The sequence below is a fragment of the Pleurodeles waltl genome, chromosome 11 (assembly GCF_031143425.1).
Source record: "Pleurodeles waltl isolate 20211129_DDA chromosome 11, aPleWal1.hap1.20221129, whole genome shotgun sequence".
NCBI classification, from domain to species: domain Eukaryota; kingdom Metazoa; phylum Chordata; class Amphibia; order Caudata; family Salamandridae; genus Pleurodeles; species Pleurodeles waltl.
The window spans coordinates 15,412,716-15,435,874 of NC_090450.1; the positions used below are offsets into that span (position 1 = coordinate 15,412,716).

The window sequence follows — 23,159 nt, forward strand, 5'->3', positions numbered from 1 at the left end:
GTGTCCTCTGCTGTTGGATCAACGGATCTGTGGTGTGTCTGCCAGGGCGAGAGAAGCTGATCGGAGGTGTCTGGTCGGTTGGTGGAAAGTCAGGCGTTTGTTAATGTATGCTGGTCCTTCGTTGTGCAAGGCATCATAGGCCTGAGTCAGCATCTGAACTGGCATCTCTTCTGAATGGGGAGCCAGTGTAGTTTCTTGAGATGGGGTTTGTTGTGGGTTCTTCTGGGGAGTTCGAATACGAGTCTTGCTGATGAGTTCTGTATTGTCTGGAGTTGCTTCAGGAGGTGAGCAGTGATTCCTTTGTAGAGCAGGTTACCATAATCCAGTCTGCTGGTGATGAGGACCTGCAAGATGATCCTTCTGGTGTTTGCTGGGAGCCCCCTGAAGATCTTGCAGAGCATGCGAAGGGTGTGGAAGCAGGCGGATGAGACTGCATTGACTTGTTTCTTCATGCATAGCTTGCTATCTAGAATGATGCTGAGGTTATGGGCGTGGTCTATTGGGGGTGTGCCAAGCTCCACGGGCCACCATGTGGCTGTCCATGATGAGGTGGTGTTCCCGAACATGAGGATTTCAATTTTTTCGGTGTTGACTTTGAGACAGTTGTTCTTCATCCAGTCCGCCACATTCATCATACATCTGTGGAGGTTAGCTTTTGTGGTGGAGGGATCTTCGGACAGTGAGAGAATGAGCTGTGGGTCATCAGTGTAGGAGATGATGTTGAGTCCGTGTGATCTGACGGTGATGGCCTTGGGGGTCATGTAGGTGTTGAAGAGGGTCGGGCTGAGGGTTGATCCTTGGGGGACTCTACAAATGATCTTCTAGGACTCTGAGGTGAACAGTGGGAGATGGATCTTTTGGGTTCTGCCGGTGAGGTACGAGGCAATCCATTTGAGGGCGTTTCTTTGAATCCATATGGGGTGGAGTCTGTTGATCAGGATATTGTGGGAGACAGTATCAAACGCAGTGGACAGGTCCAGGAGGATGAGGGCTTGTGGTCATCTGTGGCTGCAGTCAGGGCTGTCTCAGTGTTGTGGTTAGCTCAAAATCCAAATTGGGAGGGGTCCAGGAGGTTGTGGTCTTCTAGGTGTTCGGTAAGTTGAAGGTTGATTGCTTTCTCGAAGACTTTTGCTGGATAGAGGAGCAGAGAGATGGGATAAGGAGGGACCTCACTTCAGTGTTTTTCCAGTCCACAGGGAATGAGGCCACAATGATGAAGGTATTCAGGACCTTCCTGAGCTCAATGCCAATTGTCTTGCTTCGGAGGTTGGAGACATGATGGGGACAAGTGTCCGTGGGTGCTCCTGAGTGTACAGAGTTCATTATGAAGATAGTGTCTTTCATGGTGAGGAGTTCCCAGTGGGTGAGAAGGTGTTCAGGGTGTGTGTGAGAGAGAGCTGGTTTATGCTCTCTATGGGTGGGCATTGACATTCAAAGTTTTTGTAAATGGCCGAGATCTTGTCGTGGAAGAAGTCAGGAAGATTGTCACACAGTTCCTGGGAGGGAGTGATGTTCTCAGTGGCTGCGGGATTGGTGAATTCCTTCACGATGGCAAAGAGTTTATTTCTATCACGTGAACCTGAGATAGTAAAAGCTACAGTTTTATTCTAGACGAGGAGGTGGTGGGACTGATCAAGGAGTTATGGGGCAGTTGTCGCTTTATGCCTAAGTGAGGAAGAGGGTAAGGAGGTGTGCTTGGTTAAACAGATTTGAGGGAGTCTGGTTGCACTCACTCGCCTTGCATCACTCCAGCTGCCTTCCAATGCCTCCTCTGATATTTCACCATCTTTGATTCAGCAACAGCTCACTCTACAAAGCCAACCAGCTGGTCCATGTTGTTTTCCATGCTGTCAACCCAAACTCCATGTTGGCCAGCATAGTCATGAATGGAAGAAGGAAACAAAGAAAGGTGGCCGGAGCACAATGTTGTGACCTTAAAAACAGTGGTAGAGAACAGCTGCTGGTCCCAGGTCTGTGCCGAACAGCAAAATAATGTAAGATTGGCAAGCAGACAGACACACCTTGCATGACTGTTTCTGGTACTTTCAGCCTTCACAATTTCATCTGGTGCTCTTTCTACACGGTTGACACTTTTCCATTCTGACATCTATAGAGTTTATGTCCCTGATACTCCATCCGGGAGTCCATAATCCTGTTGTGAAGAACCTGGATGCTGCTTTTTAGCCAGGCAATGTCCTTGTGTTGAGATTGTTTTGCTCAGCACCCGCTTTCAAATCGGAGACTAGATAACCCATGAAGTAAAAATTGATTTTGTTATACTTTTGAGTATCTCTTCCAAGTTTGTCTTTCCTGTTAACTTCAGCAGTTGCACTCAAAATCCACTAGTGCCTTGTTGTTGGTTGTGACATCCACAAACTTTCGGGAGAGGACCAAATGCTGGGATTTTTATATTTGTGGATATGCTGAAGTACATATTTGGTCTAGGTTTGTGCTTTTCTCAAACCTCTATCTCTACTTGGCCAATGTTTGCTATTTTCTTGATGTTAGTTGTCCCCTATTGTTTTTTGGTTCATAAACGAATTCAGAGAGAAGGTCACTGTACAGCTTATTCACCTCTCCAATGTCCTCTCAGTTCTTGTCAATATTGTGTTAGATTTCTTTACTTTAGAAGAAGTTACCCATAGAAGTGTTATATGACAAATGGACATCTCGGCATCATCAACATCATCTCATCCGTGGCCTGCTTCAGCTTGATCGGCTTCATCCTGTCCTTCCTGGTGCCGTGTCCTTCCCGGTGCCCCGTCCCCGCCTGTCCTTCCCGGTGCCCCGTCCCCGCCTGTCCTTGTCTTTCCCGGTGCCCCATCCCACCTGTCCTACCTGGTAGGGTCCGAGCTTTTTCTGATCTTGTTATCTGAAATGCAGAGTGCACCTGCCTGGGCACTTGGATGGGTGTCTGAGGCGATACAAGAAGGGTACAGTTTACCAGTCAGAATTAGTAAGCGAGGGAATGGTTTGAGGAGTGAGCTTTGTTTGATAGTTTCAGTAATATTAATATTCCATAAATGTCACATATTAAGTGCATCATACACCCTAGATGGGATATCTTGGTGCTATAGAATATTATCATAGGGCTAGACAGTGAAGCCACTACATATCTACAAGTGAATGCTTAAAGATAAGAGTAAAGGTTCAGAGGTTTTAAGCAACATGAAAAGGGACAGTTTAACCTGGATTTTCAAGGGAATGGAGTTCATTAGTAATAGATCTTGAATCCTGATTTCCCTGCTGCCTCTATTCTTCATTAACTTGAAGTCTGTTCAGTTAATCGATATATTTAACTTATTTTTCTCCGAAATGTCAGTCCCTATGAACAATAGAAGTGATGCACCATACGGGAGATTTTGAGCACAATTTGCTTGCTGCAGGGACCCAACGTCGGCGAAAAGAGGTTGTCACACAAAATGTATTTTTAGATGGACGAGGGTTCTGGTTGGTGTGTTCTGAATATATTTACCTTCATGCATTCTCAGGCAGCCTAAGATGGCTCGGTACGAGACAGAACAAAAGCTTTAATTGCCATGTTACTTTTAGGAAAGATAAGACGGGAAAGGCTCAGTTGAGAGGTCTCAGATGATAAGCATCTGCAATGTAATGGGTCTCACGTTTTCTCGAGTTAGAGCTATTAACGTTGTAAATTCCTAACTGGACTTTTCTTGCCACATAAGTTGAAAGTTGAAAATGAAAAGTAAAACAGTTGACATAAGTGAGCCGAGTTAAAGCGGCACGGCCTCATCGAGCACGAAGGAGAGATACAAAAGGAAAAAGAAGTTGGCTCGCAGTCAAACGTATCAGCAATTATCCATGTAAAAGGGTCGGTGTCCAAGGCGGTAACAAAACTGCCCCAAGGAGGTACAAACGTAAAGCAGTTACCACTGATGATAAAGGATTTTTGAAAGGCACGCCCATGAGCAAGTGATAGTGATGGGGGCGTGGTGGGTATGGTTAAAAGCCCACATATAGATTACAACAAGTCAGAGCATTGCACACTCGAGCTAAAAACAGATTTTAGTTGGCGTGGTCACTTCTTACTACATATATTAGCATCTCAAACAGAGTCCTCAAAATTTGCACTTATTGTGTGCACACTCTGGGATACTGAGGACCCACATTGGCACCTTGCCTAGCTACCCTGAGCAGCAATGTGTTCATTGAAGCATAGATGAATGTGCCTGCACATCAGTGCACGTGTGCTTAGGTCTGGCTAAGGGCAATTTGTGTGATCTGTGACGTTAGAGCATTGTTTCTATCTGTTTGCTCCTCCGCGGGCATGGGACTCCTTGGCTGTTCCACTCTGTGCATGACATGAGCTGTAACCCAGGGCACACTGGGGTACACAACTCTACTTTTAACACCACTTCTGTGCTTCGAAGATCTGCTCTGCATACTTCACCCATTGCTCTGCCCTGTTGAGGTTCACTGTAAAGCCTCTGTCATTGTACGAGCTGGCATGGCATCACTTCCCCTTCTATGGGGCACCCTCTCCGAAGTGTGGGCAGCCATTAAGAGTCTGCTGAGCAGAGAAGCCCTGCACACCAGACTCGTGAGGGGGCGGGTGCTTCTTCCTTGGCTTGTTGTGTTTTGGGGTGCCACGCATATGTTAAAGATCCCATTCATCCGGCACATGTCTCTTGAATTGTGCCTGAAGTTGCTTGCCTTGATTGTCAGTAGCAGGGAGTGAATCTTCAGTTGTATAGCAAGCCTGCCATGTGGGTGACATGTTATGAGAGGTTGTGAACTTCACTCCTGTGCTGGATGCAAGCAAGTAAACCAGTTATTAGATATTTAGGCCAAGCGAGAGCATGAAGTGTCCAGATTGTATGGATTTAATATTCTTCTGGAAACCACATTTCTTTCTGCTTTTGTGGAACTTTGTCAGAACCATTGTCTCAGCTTTCCAGAGCCTGTGGAACTGGCAATTAATCTGTTTCTACATCTCTAAGATAACTGGACAACACTTTTGTACCTGAATCGTGTCTGATTCACCCAGTGTGCCACGCCACCCAAGAGTTGTATTTTGAGCTTTGCTCTGTACTTTGACACCTGCTAATCTGTGGTGTCAGTCTCTTTATCTAATCTTACCCTTTGTCATCCATGTCCTTCTCTAACCTGATCTGTGTCCCCTATTGCACATAATCAGCCTGCATTATCGAGGCCATTCAGTTTTGGGTATATGGTCTTGCAGGGATTCCTTCCTTACATCGCTAGACTTGGACGCCTTTGAGGTAGGACGCGGACATTGGTTTTGAAGCTCCTGTGGGTTCTCCCTGGGTGTGTGTGCAAATTGTCAGCCTTGGACAGAAAATAGGCCCAGGCAGTAAAATAAAAGTAGCCCCCATTAGTGAATTAGATGGCTTAAAAGGTGGCCCATGTTTGCAAACTAGGGTAGTTGTGAACTCGTAAAAACACGCTGTATAAGGGTCCTGCAAGGTATGAAAGACCGCATGGATTTGAGCTTGCAGCAGGCAAGGTTTGTTTTTATGTCAGGCAAAAGAACAACTAAAACCGGACCAGCAGACCCACAAACAGCCACACATACTGAACTTTCCAAGCAGCACTTCGGGCACCCCCTAATGGCCTTGTAGACCAGTCTGTCCCTGTTCAAGAAAGACCCCTAAGGAAGGGTTCAAGCCTCTTCAATCCTTCACACATGCTCTACCTGAAGGGACGTCGGTGGACAGCATGCAGCGAGGGACCAGCCTCTGTTGGGCTGTGCAGGTCCAGAGAGGACTCTGCCTCTCGGGTGTAGTTGGGGACGAGTAGGGGAGGTGTACTTGTGTCGTCAGGAAGCTGTGCCTCAGGAGCATAGGCAGAAATCCTGGTTCTACCAAAAGTCAGGAGTGTGTTGCTATGTAAGTTTATACTTGTCAAAAATGTTGGTTTACAAGTTACATAGTTTAGATGAATGCACGTAGCACAGCAAGCACCATGTGATGTGTGCAGTTCGAGAACCAGAGCAGGCCTCGAAAAATCATTAAAATGTTACTAGACCTGCAGGTTGAGTAGCTTGAATAATCTACTCGACCTAACTGTAATGTCCTTGACCCGGAAAAGAGTCTCAAATTGTGTGATCCTAGGCAAATATTGTATTTTACAGTAGCCTTTTTCTTCATTCTCACATATCAGTACATTTCAAATATGTGAGATCAGCATTTCTGCTGTAAAAACATCCTTTTTTTGTTTGACTAAATACACTAAACATTTTCTCCTTGTATAATAAATCTAGCCCACATATAGGGTGCACATGATCCATGCATGACTTGCCTCTTTGTTTACTAATAGCTTTGCCATCAGGACAGGAGTGTTTCTCAGGTTATGTTTAAACACTCACTTTTAATAAAGATATTACTAAAGCATGATGTGGTAGAGCACTTATTTACAGACAGTAAATTTCCAAGAAATGTCCAAAATCCTTCCCACTAACTTGCAGTTTTACTGATAAAACTATATACTGTACTAATACAAATCTGTGAAAATTGGGTTTCAGAAAACATTTATCATTTGCAATTCACAAAGTAAAGTGTTCTGACTTTTTTTCATCCTAACAATATATTTTCTTCATCACACAGAAGTACAAAAAATGGTCTTTCACAGCTACTGAAATATATTTTGAAATGTTTGAAAAGTTGACTTTGTTAGATAAATGTTGTGTGTTAGTAAAAACCTGATTGCAAAGGCCTTTCAGTTCACATAGGCCAGACGGTTCATCTTACAAAATCCTGGAACTCTGCAGTCACAAGGAAAAGTAATTGCATTGCAAGAAGACAAACTGACTCTTGACCTCTGTCTCTGAACACAGAGCAAATGTGACAAGAATAAGATTTAAAGGCGTCTTACTTGCTAATTCAGTTTCTGACTGAACAAAACACCTCTTATTTGTCCACTGAAGGGTCAGTGGAATCTAAAAATAGCTCGACCTCATAAAATAAACAACACATAATGAGTGGTGGAGTAGATTTTTGGAGCCCTGCTGAGGAAACCTATTAGTGTTTTTTTTTGGTCTTTAGTAAGCCATGTCAAGAAGCAGAGCTTTTTACTATACATGTATCTTGAGGGGTATTCCTTGCCTTGCTTTATTTAATCTGTAGAATGCCATCCTTGGCCACTCACCGTTGTGTACTACTTGTGGAAGTTTATATGGCTAAATCAGAACTGATGACACTGTGGAGTAATGAGACTATATCCCTGGTTTGGTGCTGAGTGGTCAAGGCGCTAAGTGTCCAAATCCCAAAAGCATTTACGAGTAAAGGGAAGTTGTACTAGAGGAGTGCTCTTTTACGCACCCTTGCGTGCCTTTTTGAATTGGCCCCAAAACATCAAGCACCCTGTTAGCAGAAGTGTGAAGAATAGTGTTTTTTGTACAGATTGCATGTGAATATTCCCGGTTTAATAGTTTTGGGGCCAATTCACTTAGGCATGTAAGAGTATTTAAAAGAGTACTCCGAGGGTACAACTTGAAGAACTCCAAAAAGCATTTGTGTTCAGTTTTACTGGCACATGTGGGAAAGCAGCCCATTAATCCTTGGCTCCCTTCAGATTTTGGAGTACAGTGAACCTCATCTGTGCATTTGTAAAGAAAACCCATTTCTCGTTATGGAAAGGGTCTCCCATGGTTCTGCAGATCCTTCAGTGTAGATATGTCTATTTACCTGGGTGCCTTCCTGAATTTAGTGCGGCCCTTTAAAGGTGTGCTTTCAGTATATTGCATTGGTGTCCTACTTTACTTTTTGTATGTCTGCCCCTGTCGAGCTACCAGGCATGTCATTGTTGGTTGTTCAAACTTATAGTGTTCCAGAGAAAGAAGAACCTCCTTGGGTGTGCCTGGTGGGACTAAACTCATCAGGAGGTTCTCAGCTGGGTTACCTTCCTCTCTGAACCCGCCCATTTTAAGCTGGCGCTGTACATCTAATTTGCATCTCTCCATATCTGGCACCATTAGACCTGTCCTCCATGGACTTTCAGGTTGCCCCACTAAACCTTGCTTCTCCTCGCACCCCAAAGTAGTTGAGTTCTCATATTGTCACTCTCAGCAAATGGGGACTTTGACCGCCGACTTCTAGTGCCCTGAAACATAAACATCAGGGTAGGATTATGATCCCAGAAACAGGGGCAGCTTAGTCCAAAACTCTGGTGACTACAGCGACCAAGTATAATTCTCTTCATTTTATGGCTAGATTGTGTCATTAATACTATAGTTCTCAAATCCTTGGATTCCCAGCGTCCCAGCCCTCAGGGATAATGTGGGGACATCTCTGAGTACAGTTGATTCCAAGTCCAGCAGTCTTGCCGGATTGATTCCTCCCTTTTAGTTGTATGTCTGTAGTGGACCATGTCCCCAGAGTAGGCATTCATGCTGCCTGCATACACAGAAACCACAGGCTCTGCAATCGTATCATATCCATTGTCCCTCGATGTTTTTGCAAAGCAGGATGGATAGTGGAACCGGCAGTGAGCACAGCTGCCATGATGAGAAGCATCCCTGGCAAGCACCACCACTCAGTTGACATCTATCTGAAATTATGCAAATAAAGCTCATTAATGCTGGCCGGGCAGTGTATGGTAATCTAATCCAATGTAGAAGAAAAATTCATTGTTTTCAGAATATATAATAAATATGTCCACTCAAGCAAGTCAAGTGTTTTCTCAATGTCCAGAAATGCATTTACATACTGCTCTTCTCCATTTGAGTTCTCTCCCATTGTATGGGCCAGTCTTCTGATGTTGTTGTGTTCCTGCGTGGTATAAATTCACACTGATCATCATGGGGGACATTTAAAATCACTGTTTGTAGTCTTAGGGCTGGCATTTTGCCAACTATCCTGGCATTGACATCAAGCATTGGTGGTGAACTAGAACTTTGATACATCTGAATGTTGTTGATAAGGTTTAAGGATCACAACTACCCTGGCTTCTTGCACTTGTTTTGGCTGGGACCCCATTTCCTCTGCCTCATTCCTCTGGCTACTACAGCCAAACTCACTGGAAAGCTGTGTGAGCGCGTAAGTTCCCAACAATTCACATATCCGGCTATCATAGGACATTCCCAGCTGTGTGTTAAAATTCTGACAAATGTTATCAAAAATCTCATTTATTCCAGGTTCAGTATATACTAATTTCCCATCCTTGTGCCTAGTAGAGGTAATAGTGGATGAGAGAACTTCTCTCCCTCCCTGTGTAACCATTGCCTCAGTGTCATCTTTTGAAGTTTTTCAAAATCAGCTTGAAATCTGCCCAGTTTTTCCTTTGTCTCTTTCATTTGTGTCGCCGGCGATGACTTATCTATCTTTTTCCCTCTTTGTCTGATTTCTACTTCACCAAATTTGATTTAGATTTCCATAAGCCTAACTATACCTTATATTTCCCCAAAGGCATAACCTCTGACTAGTGCTTTAAAGGCTTCCCAATAGTTCACCTGATTGTGTCCGAGTTCAAAATTTCTTCAAAATAATGTACTATTTCCTCCTCCTTCAAATTCCTAAGATCATCAAGTCCCGTGAAAGGTTCCCATCCAAGCTCTCACATTATCCCTATTTCTGGTGTAGATCACCTACATGGTGATCGATCTGAGAGCACGGCAGCTGTTGAGAGTTGGTGATTATTTAGTGAAATCTAGGATAGACATTGTGTATCTCCGACAAATATGAAAATGCTCAGTCTGAGGTCTTTCTCCCACCAGCAGTCACCAAGGCCTGGGTCTTGCATTGCTCTTTTGGTTTTACTGTGTATTTATTTGATCCATGTGATTTCCATCCATGATGTTCTCCACTCATCAGTTTAAACCAGCTGTGTTTGGGGTGTATGTATGCAGCAGTGTGACCTCCCCCCCCACCCCCACCCTATGAGCCTGACAATCGTAAGAACCTGCCTTCCTTTTGCTTCCCTCCGGATGAATCTGGGAGCTATCCAGATCCCCACCCCTCTCGCATAAGTAAATACGTGAATCAGTAAAACCTGCCGCAACCCCAGCATTTGTGTGGTTTCTCTGACTCATCAATGTCTAAATAGGCTTTGCATAGGAAGATTTTATTTTTTGCTCTGACGAGAGAACACCAGCCGTTTCCTGTAGTCAGTCTGTAGTCATTCTGGCTTTAAATTTCAATTCTCCAACTATTTCAAGATCACACACTCAAACTACCTCCCCTCCCATTTCCAACCACAGTTCTCTGTGGTAAAGACACACATATGTAGGCACTAGAATAATTCCCCCAAATATGATTTTAAATTCTTTCCCCTTCGATCCTCACCTCCTCAGCTAACACACATTGTATGCCTGTAAAGGTCACCCTACATCTCCCACTGTCACATAACCAGTCTTCAAATATTGCGAAAAACAAATCCTTTTTGAAGCAATATCCTGCTCCCTGCTTGAGCTTGACCTGTACTCCAGATCAGTTTTCAAGGAAGACCAATGGCCTCCTGAACTTCTTCAGAGGCCTACACGCCTAAGTTTTCATTTTTTCAAAGGCCAAAAAATAAATGAAACAGAATTAATGTTTAATATTCTTTAGTATTATGTGGAACGTGCAATAGGTTTAAATATATATTTTTATATATATATACTTGTGCCCCTGCCATGCACAGTTTTTCCGTCAAAAATGTTACTGCAAATATTACATTGATATTATCAATGATGTTATCAAAGATATCATGAGGTCCGTAATTTGTGGGGTAATTAGCAGTGCATGGCGAGGGCACGTGTTACAGTTACTTGAGATAACTCTAAATATAACAGGTATATTTCTATGGTTTGGTACATTTAAAACGTGAGCCTAACTATCACATAACCTTTAGTATTTTAAGTGAATTTCTGTTTTTTTTTATTCAGTTTCCTAATTATAACATCCCTGTAACCTTTGTTTTTGTTCAGTGAATTTCTGCATTTTTTTTTGGTATACGTAAAGTAATTTTCATTACTATACTTAATCCAACCACCACAGCTCACAGCCTTTGGCTGTGCATGGCAGCAGTTGTCCAACCCTTATAACAACCCAACCCAGCGCACTGCCTTTGGCAGTGCGCAGCAGTAATTGGCAGCGGCCAGGGCCCGCGGCCAACACCTATGAGCACTCGGCGGTGCGCAGCAGTAATTGGGAGCAGGTCAGCATGCTCCCCTCTCACGTCCAATTTTGGCCCCAGGGACCGCAACCCCAGGGACTCGACTTCTAAATAAAAAAGTGTCCCCAACCACCACCTCCCCCCACCCCAGGGTGCTCTCAGCCCTGGGAACCCTTTCTCCCAGAGGCTAGCCTAAATATATATATTCGGGGGGAATGGGGGAGAGGCGCCGCGTGCCCCCCCCTTCCCAGGCTGATCTTGGCACCGGAGACCCCACCCCCGGGGTCTGGCCTAATTATTGTTTGTTTGGGTAGGGGGGGGGGGCTCACAGAGCATCTCTCCCCATGGCTGATCTCGTCCCTGGGGACCCCACCCCCGGGGCTTGGCCAGATTAATTTTCTTTTTGGGGGAGAGGTCCCTTGTGGCCCCTCCTCTGGGCCGTTCAAGGTCCCCGGGACTCAATCCTCCAGGACCAGGGCTTATTTTTTGGGGGGGTCGGATCGGGGTGATGGTCTGCATGGCCCCCCTCACCAGGGTCGATCTGCTCTTCAGTGACCAGCCATGTAACCCCTCTCCTCCATTAAATTTTATGAAAGCCCCAGGGAGGTGGTTGTCACCAGGGCGGAGGGGGGCTAGTTGGCCCCCCTCTATATTTGGCAAAAGCCTTATGGAGGTTGCGTTCCTGGGGGTCTGTAGGGGGCAGGACTGGCCCTTCCGCATTAAATTTGATAATAGCCCCAGGGAGCTGGCGGTTCCCACGGCTGCGGGGGGACCCGACTGGGCTGAAGGAGTCCCGACATGGATTCCAACACTTCCTTGTTGAAGTCTTGGCAGCCAATCAGACCTCAGCACCAGATCTGGAGGGTTTGCGGAGCCTGCACGTCCCTCTATATACAAAATCGGATTTTCTTAAAGTTTTTCAAAACTACTTAATGGATTTACACCAGATAACAAAAAAAGGCACTCTCTGGACCAAGGGCTTCCTTTCTGTCAAATTTGGTGTAATTCCGTCCAGTGATTCTGCGGTATTGCTGTTCCTAATCTCTAAGGGAATTAGCAAGGGAAATGTTTTTTTTCACCCCTCCTCCTTTTTTTCAGCCCCCCACTTGACGGATCACCCCGAAACCTTCCAGACAGAAGCTGATGGGACTGTCACTTTGTTTTCATTCTTTTTTTTTTGGAAAATTTTGTGCACATTCATCAAGTGGCACCAATGTAGAAGCTAGGTCCTAACTAACGATCGCCACTGGGTAATTTATTCATATATATGCTCGTTTATGACTGATGTATTCATAGTTTAAGCTTTTTACAAGTCTGTATTTACCCATACACAATTCATAGCTATACTCTGCTGATCAGTGGAAATGTGAGAAGGAAATTAAAGTGCGCTCAGAATAAGATATCGCTACAATGCCATACTACTGGTAGACGTATACAAACGCTGATAGCCTAACCTTCCTGTTAGAAGCCTTATACCAATACAGCAAGGCTTTGAGTTACTGAGACCAAAATGATAGAGAGGAAATGTAGGCAATAACTGGGAGAGTGCATTACAGATAGTACACCATACATATTTACAGTGTTACGTAGTGTTTAAAACTTAAGGGAAGAGACCATGTATTTTGCCTACAGCCACATGTTTGTTGGTCAGTTCCCTAAGCTGATCTCTGGTGCCAGTTAATCACCTATGCACTAGATTGTGTTTCCTCTGTAAAGGAATGTTAAAGCACATCTTGATGAGTGTTCTCCACTCCTGACCCAGGTGGCCGGTTAATCCAATGTAGACGTAGAGAAGACGTAGAGAAGTTGGAGCAGGTCATGCTCCTGATCCACAGAGACGTATGTGATTTAGTTTGAAACATAGTAGTGAAAATATAGGCATTTACGGGGGAGGAACTCAATTCTCAATTTATGGAATTGTGTCTAATAGGATTTATTCACATATAGTATGCCGCAATTTTCATGCGAGCAAATCTGCTAACAGGAGCACGTTTGAGGGCGTTCCATGGTGGGTCGTCATGCAAAAGTTGGTGACATCCCAAACATTGGAAGGTTTAGGGGCATTTAGAAACTCTTTGCAGGTATTCAAAGACCCTTAAAGAAATTATAGATTTGCTACTATCAAGGACAGGAGTTCATTGGTTTTCAGAGTAGGAATGGGGAAGTTATACACAAACATTTAAGGAGATGCTGTGTAAGGGTTTTCTGCTTTGAATATGCTTTCCCATTGGAGCAGCTTAAGAAGCAGATGACCTTTAATGTCACATTTCTAAACGCTTACGTGGCCAATGTGTAAAAGGGTAAGCATGTGACTACTCCTGCCAATGTGTGACGGGTGCATACTCCGTGGAATACTCCAGCATTTCTCAAAGAAGTCCAGTCTGAAATGTATTTAAAATCTAGATCCAAGTCAACACTAGTACATTTCAGCCTTTTTCAAGGAGAGAGTCTATATATCATTTGTATTCTAATCTACAGAAATTCTCAGGTATGCCATGTTGCAGATCACTTGGCATTGAATTACTTTCAGGGTGTGTGTGTGTGTTTCCTGATACTCCATGGCAAAAGGATATTCATAACTTTGTAGGAATAGCCCTTGCCCACAATTTTTGGCATGCTACGCCTTTGGGCTCTGGATACCATTAAAGGGTGTGTCGAGGTGGGCTCTGCCATCCTAGTCGGAACTCTTTGTTTTTAGTCTTTCTTTTGCTGTGTTATCTTGGAATGGGATATGTTATTGGGAAAAAAACTCTTTTTAAGTTTAGTGAGTCAGTTTATCCCAGGCAAGATTAAAATCACAATTTTGGATGATTGGGAAGGTATTTATTTCTCCATGGTAAGGACTCGCCATGTTTCAGCGTACTTTAATGCCACAGGGACACAAGACTTTCTTCAAGACTGAGATTTCCTATGTGTTTGCATGTTTCTGTTAGAAGTTTCTTTGATTAACACACAGAACGCAAACAACACATAAGACAAGACGGACATAAAGAAAAGCTTGCATGACACTTTCTCTGTATCTCTTGATGGAGTTAATTCCCATGTGGCTACTAGCCTCATAGGGGAAAAAGGAGCGAGGAAACCACCCTGTAGCCACACATTCACCAATAGACTGGTAACGCACTGACAAGTGTTACTGTTACTCGATTTAGTGGTATTCAGTTTACCTGACTTTGAAGGATAGAAGGCTGAATCAACCTTGCTGGGATTCAGACTTGTGACTTGCATATCAATGATTGGTGCAGCAACCAACATTAAACTGAAAGAGTCTGCCTGTTGTCTCAAGAGACTCAAATACAATGCTGCCCCCCATTTATGTCATGCCTAAACAAGATCTCAAATTGTATTGTATTGTATTGTAATAGTATTTATATATCGCTTACTACCCCTGACGAGGCGTCGAAGCGCTTTTCGGCGAGTAGCACGCTTCTTCGGAACCCAACAAGAATTAGTGATGGATTGGTATCGGGAAATATGAGTACAGTTTTAGTATTATTATGAGTTAATTTGAGCCGCAGATATGAGAGTTTGATAGTTAGATTGACTGGAGAAATGGAGGGGTGGAGGAGGAAAGAATCCAGAAGTGTTAATTGGGAGTATATGGTAATAGGATTTAGGCTTGGATTCAGTTCAAGAGAGTTGTTTTCCATTTTACATTCCATAGGAAACTTTGTGCTCTTTCACAGAAAACACTGTTGAACGGACATGCCGTAAACTTGGCTTGAAACTAGAATTTTACAGCAAGATGCGACTTTGATTGGTTTAAAATAATTCGACCCACACATTTTTTAAACATTTTTATTACAAAAATGTGTCAGACTGGGCTTGAGTTAATGAGGAAGGAAGATGCATATAGCTGATTAGACTTGGTTTTAAAAAATAAATAATCTGAGAGCAGACCTGGGTTTGAATAACAATCTGACTGGCTGGCTGGAGCTGAATATTTTTTTTTGAGGCCTTTGCTGGAATGTAGCTCATCAAAGCCTGTCATGAAAAAAGTGACCGTGGTTCCCCCAAATGTGTAAAAAAAAAAAAAAAAAAAAAAAAAAACGTTCAAAGAAAAACCTTGAATTTAGCAGGAGATGTCATTATTTCAGCAGTGCCTTTATATTGCATACCTTTATATCTCTAGTGCCGTGGCTCCGTAGTTAAGCATTATTTTATGGCCATATAGTTAATAATATATATATATATATATGTGTGTGTGTGTGTATATTCATTCCCATTTCTATGTACACCTACAATTCTGCCCTAACATAGTAATCAATTTGTGAATTATGTTCAGTATTTTTTATTTTTTATTGATAATAAAATAAAATATATAAAATTGTAAAATATTTAATTTTACCTAGTGTTAATTCATACATTTTAACTTTAAATTACGCATACATATGCATTTAAATTCGCCTGTGCACTGCCCATATATCCATTACTCATCCCAGAACTCTCAAATCCTGTTACTACCCCTATACTACTCCCATCCCAGAACCCTAAAACCCTTTGTTACCCCCAATACCTTTTCTCTGTACATCATCCATCCCTGAACCGTAAAAGCCTCCTACAACCACTGTACTCCACACATCTCTGAACCCTGGAAAACTCACTAACCCGAAATGCTACCCAACACGCACACACCTTCCCCCTTGGTATACACAAGGTATGTCCTGTGATGTCGCGACCAGCCTGATGTACTTACCTGCGACGTAACTTCCCTGCAAGGTGACAGTAGCACACCGAAATTGGCAAAGACTGGTTAGCTACGCGGACCATAACTTGAGTCCACGGCGCGCAAATGCACCCATTACCTTTTCCACTTATCCCCAAATTGATGCAGACGTTGAACTCTCATAGATGGGCTCCATGGGATCAGCTTTACTCATGCATGACACTTTTGAGGTGCAATGTTTTGGAGAGAGGACATTACTTCTACATGCTGTTTGCCACCTTATTTTCCATCTGTTATTTTCCATGGGGCCATGGATTTGTGACAGTGGAGCTTGAATGGCTAATATTAAACCTTACAGGAATTTGACCTTTGCCACATCGTGTATTGGAAAAATTTCCTTTTTTCCTAGCCAAGAAAACACACTTTAACGAATCCGAGGAACACATCTTTGGAGTATCAACACTGAAACCATTAAAAAAAAATCCATCCGCCCAGTGATTTTCCGAGCCATGTTTTCTTTTTTTTCTTTTTTTCTGAAAACCACCTTTGTTAAGCAAGCACAATGTTGCGTAAATGTCCCTTGAAAAGAAAGTATTGCTGCTTATTTAGTAAGGTGACTCAATAACTGGCGGTGGGAGTACAGCATCATTACTGGCCAAGAAGTGTAAAAAACAAAGCAGCAGTCTTTATTTATGCACGCGGGATCTGAAACAACAATGGCATGTCCATCAGGACTGCCCCAGTTCCAGAAAGAGTTGAAGACACATTCTTTAAAAAAAAAAAAAGAAAACACTTTATCCCGGCGTTCTGACTAGAATGAATGTTTTTAGGGTTTTCCCGCATCATGCTATATGGATCCCCAATCCCTGCTTCCATGCCCACGGTGACCCGCCTCCTGTTCCTCACCTGGAGGAAGGCTCTCCGACATAGTCTAAGGGACCCCAAACTTACCTTGAAAACTGGTTGTGGCTTGGTACATGGCTGTGGGAGGTGGTCGCTTTGGAGGGCTTTGGGAGATGGTACCTCCTCGGTGTAACACGCTTAAGGGATGTGTGGTCCGGGACACACGTTCGCTCTTTCCAACAGCTTCAGGATACCTATGCACTCCATTCTTTCCATATCTACAGATATCTGCAACTGCGACATTCCCTGTATGCCCCTATATACCCAGAGGGACCACCTTGCCAGAATTAAGCCAGCTAAAAGCTAAACTCCTTATGGGAGCACTGGGTAAGGAAGGCATCTCGCAAATCTATTGCACCCTGGACATCAATGATCCCACTACACTGCCTTGGGGAACGTTGGGATAACTGGAAAGGCCCCCTCGAAGACAATGATTGGCGTGATGCCCTGATGGCCCCTGTACTATCACTGTTTCTGCCAGGCTATGACTGATTCAGACTTACTACCTCCATTGCGCGTATCTTACCCCAGCTCGGCTATATCGGGCAGAGCTCCCTTCCGAAACCAATTGTCCCTGCTGCTCCGACACAAAAAAAAACACTACATCATAATGCATTAACAGTTGAGAAACAGGAACCTCTCAACTCGCCTGCTTGACTGTGTCTTTCACTTTGTATATCTCTCTGCTGCCTATTGCTGATAGAATTGCAGAATAAATACCATTTACCGCTTACCTAAGAGAAGGGCATGCTGCAGATTAGAGAACTGACATTTCACTGTTTCCTACCCCTACATTTGAGACCGTTGAAGTGAACCTAGGTATTAGTCTGTATGTGCTGTAGTCAAGTGAAGTCCTAATTGCTCTAGAACTCTAGTCAGCACTGTGGATGTTCTACCTTCTGATGGGTTCTGCAGTGAACTCTGCACTTCCTGAGTTAAGTCCTCCTGTCGCAACCCAACCAGGTCTGGCATCTCTCTGTGCATATACACTATGGGTTCCTTTACACTCTGACGTACTCAAACCCTGTGTAATTCCACTCTTCCATATTCCATTAAGTCACTTCGCCATCATTCACAATTATGTCTGGCGGATTCCATTTGTGGATGTTCCAACCAAGTTGGCTCTAAATTGCTTTGCACTTGTGCTGTGCACCTTCGCACACCTGTTAGTTTGCAGTAGGCCCAAGAAGGATTTATGCCCTTTTTGTACGGTGCCAAAGCATCTTTGCAAAACTGTACAAAATCTATCAGTGAACTGGGTTGTCTGCTTTCCACCTCCTGCTGAAAGGTGCATGCTCACGTAAGACCCTCAACAATTTGTAGGGTGTACTTAGCGTCTTTTGTCACTGCGGGGAGAATAACACTAGCTCTTTGGCAATAAGGCAGACGCTGTCCCTCAAAAATTGAGGCTTGAGAGGTACAGTTAATGAGATACTGGAATCTGGTGGTGTAATCATGGAACCACAGACGCAGGACAGAATTACCGTGATTTTTGAAAATTCTCGTGACTGAGAACGGAGTCCCTTATTTTGATGAAGGGCATTCTGCACCGTCTGAGTGCGTTCCTTCACTGAGTGACAGGCACCCACTTGTAGGAGGTACCTGGGTGGAAGGGATATTCAGTCTTTGGTAAAGCCTTCGCTATCAATGCACTCTCCATACTTGAAAAAAACAGCAGCAACATTGGGATCATATCCTTTGTGCTTAACTGACTAGTGACAGGTATGCAAGGATGACAGCAAGTAAAGTTGCGGAACACTAGAATCGGTTGTTGGCACGTGATTTTTAAGGCTCTAGAGTGCACATGAGAAAACCTTGTTCATAAAAGTTAGTGAATGCATAGATCAGTCTCCCAGCTGAAGGGACTTAGAAGAAATTGGATTATTTGTGGAAGGGGGTGAGAACCCACTTCAAATAATAATCACAATACTTGTCAGGGTGAACACGAAAGTGACTAAACCCTTGATAAACCCTCTGATAGTTTGGCCCAAAAGCAGTCAGGCTTAACTTAGTAGCATTGTGTAGAGTATTTATGCAGCACTCAGGCAGTAATAAAGTGATAAACCAACACAAGAAAAATCCCAGGCCTATTTACAAAAATGGACTAGCTGGAAAAATGATTCAAGTACTCATTGGAATAGGAATTTAAAATCCAACCTAATGGTCAAGTCTGATTTTAAATTACTATTTTGGAAATCCCACATTTAGAAAGTTGTCAATTTGCTCCCGAAGCCAAATGTTTCTTTCTTCCAGTGTCCAAGCTCACCTGAATGTAAATAGTTTTCCTCTGGTGTGTTGTATATTTCTTACAGACAGTAGACAAAGGGCCTCAGATTGAGAGGTGAGGGTCTTCCTGAAAGGATAGCAGGGGAGGAGCTGTGCCCTGTAATGATCATACTTCCAAGAAGCCTGCCATGGCCCACACAGTAAAACCAGGCACCAGGCCTGTGCCTGCCTTTGTTCACAAGCCAGGCTGCAGCCAAACCCAGAGAAAAAAGGGGAACTGGCCAGATCAGTTTTAGAATAATATAAAGGGGCGCCTCTGAACCTCAAGATGGAACTAGGCATACAAGTGGCATCCCTGGACCCCAACATCGGAACACTGCTGAACCTGTGAAGACTCAGTATAAGTACTCTCATATGTCTGACACCTGAAGGAGGAATTGAACCCAGGCCCCCAGAAGTGACTCCAAGGGTCATGACTGACCTGGGTGGAACTACAGGGATACAACAAGTTGCAGAGACCTTTCCTGCTTCCCAGCTGACCCAACCTAACTAGACCTTGCCTCGTCCCCTCTGGTGGCCTATGTGAAAGTGAGTCCTGAACACCAAATACTATTATCAAGGTCGAGCACCCTTGGCTGGGGTAAGGGTGCTTCTCTAAGCATTGCTTTTTTTTTCCTGAGAGCTGGAGACAGGCAGAAGCGACACCTACCCATACCTCCCTACTCTCCAAATCACTGTCACCCCCATCCTCACCCGTCCTCCTAAAAGTTAAACACCTGGCTGCGCACACACCCATTCTGGGCACACTTGGTTTATTTCTTATATACATGACTTCATGCTGAATTGTCTATATATTTGGAATGTTTGCTTCCATCACCAGGGTTTGTTTAGAAAAAACGGCAGTTCAGACGTGGGCAGAATACAATGTGCTTTGTGTGGCTTGGCACACAGTGATGTACAGCTGTTTGCATTCCAGTTCACAGAATGGAGGTATTTGTGATTCCGCTCAATGCCGTCTTTGTGTAGTACGTGAAGCGGCCAAGACGCGGCTTCCTCCTCTCGTTTTCTTACTTTCAACGTACGTTGGCTTCATTGCTTGAAAGCTAAAAATCGAGGCTCACTGCTGACTTTGCGGATGTTTGAAAACTTAAAACCCTATGTTAAGATTAGATAGTTGGTCTTACTTTATATTCAAGATTTGATGTTTAATTTCCAGAATCTTCTTTAAATGTTGTCTGTTTTTAGCCAAAGGTTTGGCAGAGTATCTAATTGTAGGCTTGAAGTGATGTTTTGCGGATGAGCTAACTGGTTCCTCCTGGTGTCGGACACTATGTTATCTATCACTGTGCTGAAGCTGGAAGGCTGCTCAAAGCCAACAATAGCGCTTAGCTCATTGGCTGAAATATTGGATGCCAAGGACATTTCATGTGGGTTCATAACAGGTATTTATAAAGTGTAAACTGAGTTCAGAGAGCCGTGGGCCGCTGTAGAGGTGGGCTTGGGAACGTACCATTTGGACGTAGGTCAACCACTCAAAGATTGTGCACAGAGTCGCAGAATGGGGAGATGATGTTGGAGGTGCTAAGATTCCAGTTGGTGTGTTCTGGTAGGCATTCTGGGGGGGGGGCTAATGGAGGTCCTCCTCCAAGACTTGATGATTCCTAATACTCTGTGAGTCTTGTATGAGAGTTTGTGGTACGGGGGTGGTTCTGTGGGCTTGAATCCAAGACGGAGAAGGCTTGCATCTCGGTTTGTTGTGAATCTGATCACTCCACTCCTGGTCTTGGGCTGCTCTGGAAACTTCTCCCAACAGTTCTTCAAGTTGCAAACCGAGCACATGAAGAGGTTGGGGAGGAGGAAGTAGCAAGCTGGTGCTTGCATATGCCCTGGGAGCAGGTCACTTGCATGAGTTACAATCCCTTTCTTGTCATGTATGGGACCTTGTCTGCGGCTCAGGATCATAAGTTGCTTGAAAGACGATAAGTGTCAACAAGAACCAACTCTGCGCCCAAGAATGCTTAAGTAATCTCCTCTTATTACTGTATGCTATAGCGGTCCACTGGGAAGGACTCACAGTCACTTCTATTGGTAAGCATCTTTGAGTGAAGGGAGTCCATTATCATAGATAAGGAGCTGGTGAACTCAAAGTGAATGCCTATTCAACGTGCACTGGAAACACTGATCCGCTTAAATTACTACACTCCTAAGTACACAAGCTAAGCATTCAATGCATTGTTATTTGTATACCCTCCACGTGGTTCCTGTAGTAAAACTGCATACGGAGTTGGTACCATGTTGAACCAAGTCCCAAAGCTGCCTAGTGTGCGACCCTGGATGAGGCGTGAAGGCCGTGAGTGTGGTTTCTCATTGTCTGTCTCGAAGATGCAGACAAGATATCCCCAGCATTGCAAACAAGTGTTTGCTCTTAATGATTGAGTTGCATTGTTATAGAATTTACAAAACAGTACAGATGTTATTGAATTGGCTTTTTTATGTATGTAGTTTCTATGGAGAAGAGAAATGGGCTTGTAGGAAGCTTTCAGCTCCTGATAATGTTGCTCGGTCTCACGTCATGAATGTCTTCTTCCTGGATTCTCTTTGGGAGTGACCTCTTCCAAGCATTTTTACTGTCATGAATTTGAAATTGTGTCAGATTTGGGTGTGAATATATTTAAATAACATTACTGAGTCAAAAGCATAAGAAGTTTCAGCTTATTTTCTTTTTTTTTTCCAGATATTTGTAACTTTCTGCAGATCAGACCACCTCTTGTGCTCCAGAAGGCATCTGGAGGCCCATGGCAGAAGATCTTAGTTGAACAAGGTGTGTTGACCAGGCTATCAACATATTGATATCAGTTACAACCTGGTGTTGGTAAATGTCTCCTGTTTGTTTGTCTTTCCTGCAAGCTTATTTTTTATGTTTACAGATGTTGATTTTCCTCACCTCCATGGTGGCACATGTCGGGGTAGGTCATGGGAGGAATCAGCTCCTGGTTGCTACTGTCCTAGATGCCAGTCAGCGGTTACTTTGCCACATATGTTGAGGCACTACACTCTCCCTAATATGGTTGGTTGCTAAAAACTTTGAAGTTATACTATATGTCAGTGTGAATGCCAATTTGGGCACAATTAAATTGTTTCTTGCACACCCTGGCGGCCTAAATTCATGAGAAGATTAGGATTTTGGTCCTGCAGAATTGCCCTGATCATTTCTGACATTAATTAGGCAAGAAACATGCTGATCTTCTTTGTACATACACTTTTCCGAGCCAGCGTGGACCACTATATCTGTTGCTGACCTACGCTATTCGATTTTAATCATAACAACTTGTTAGTAAATAGTATTAGAGTACTCTTAAGTTATTTTTAGCTCCACTCTACACCAGTCTACTCACTTCACCACACAGAACACGGCAACTCATCCTTCACATCGGCAAAATAGAAAAGAACTCCAGCAAAGAGCCTTCCCCCCACCAAGGGACGTGGAATAAAGCAAGAAAAGGAGGTGCCACAAGACTGAAGTTTGTGGGATGCCAACAGGTTGGGAGTTGATGTGAAAAGTCATGAGCACCATGACCTTGAGAAAAGTGATGCCAAGGGTAGATAGGATAGTGAGAAATAAAGAGTACCACACGCTGCTGAGAGAGTGCGGATTATGAGTATGGGTGAGAAGTTGTCTGATGCAGTTGTAAGGCCACAGGAGAGAGGGAAGTCTGGGGCGAAGAGCTGTGTGTGTGTTTTGTGCTGTAACACAATGTGCAGCTTGTATTTGGACTTGGGCCTGGACTATCTAGGTGGGAAGGAAAAGGAGAACAGAATACGTGGGATGTCAACCGGCTATAATTGGTCTTCATTGAGGTAGGCATTCAGCGTTTACATGGGTGCATGGTTGGTTGGTTGTCCAAAGGCGGTGCTTCTAAAGTGGGATTTTAAGTAGACATGTCAATTACAGGAGAGGAGGCAAGCCTAATTGAGGGGTTGAATTTCAAGCCTGGGGGTACAGGTAGAGAATGCATATTAACCAGTTATTCATTATTGTTGTATGTTATTTCTGCGTGATGCCATTGTTTTTGGTGGGATCCAGAAAAGTAATGGAAACCCTGAGATTAAAGAGTGTGTTACCCTCATCCAGTGGGACATGACTAGGGTGTGAACTATGGCCTGTAAGTTGGTTTTAGGAATGTAGGGTCTTAAGTTTGCAAAACAGACTAAGGTAAACAACGTGTTTTGGGCATTTTTTTCTCTTCGGGATTCGAACTTGTGTTTGTAGTCCATCGCAGCCACACGTTTT

General features: G+C 43.8%; 2 protein-coding genes across 4 annotated transcripts in view; both read left to right on the forward strand.

Annotated features, from left to right (window-relative positions):
• DYNLT2B (dynein light chain Tctex-type 2B) overlaps positions 1–21,689 on the forward strand; it is an 88,703-nt gene extending 67,014 nt beyond the window's left edge. Inside the window, exon 6 of the mRNA XM_069212817.1 lies at positions 21,603–21,689. The gene's annotated coding sequence lies outside the window, so the exon portion shown is untranslated. The remainder of the gene's footprint in view (positions 1–21,602) is intronic.
• Positions 1–23,159, forward strand: part of PCYT1A (phosphate cytidylyltransferase 1A, choline) — a 132,050-nt gene that overhangs the window by 14,409 nt on the left and 94,482 nt on the right. For all 3 annotated transcript variants that reach the window (XM_069212813.1, XM_069212812.1, XM_069212814.1), the window contains exon 2: positions 21,603–21,689. The gene's annotated coding sequence lies outside the window, so the exon portion shown is untranslated. The remainder of the gene's footprint in view (positions 1–21,602; positions 21,690–23,159) is intronic.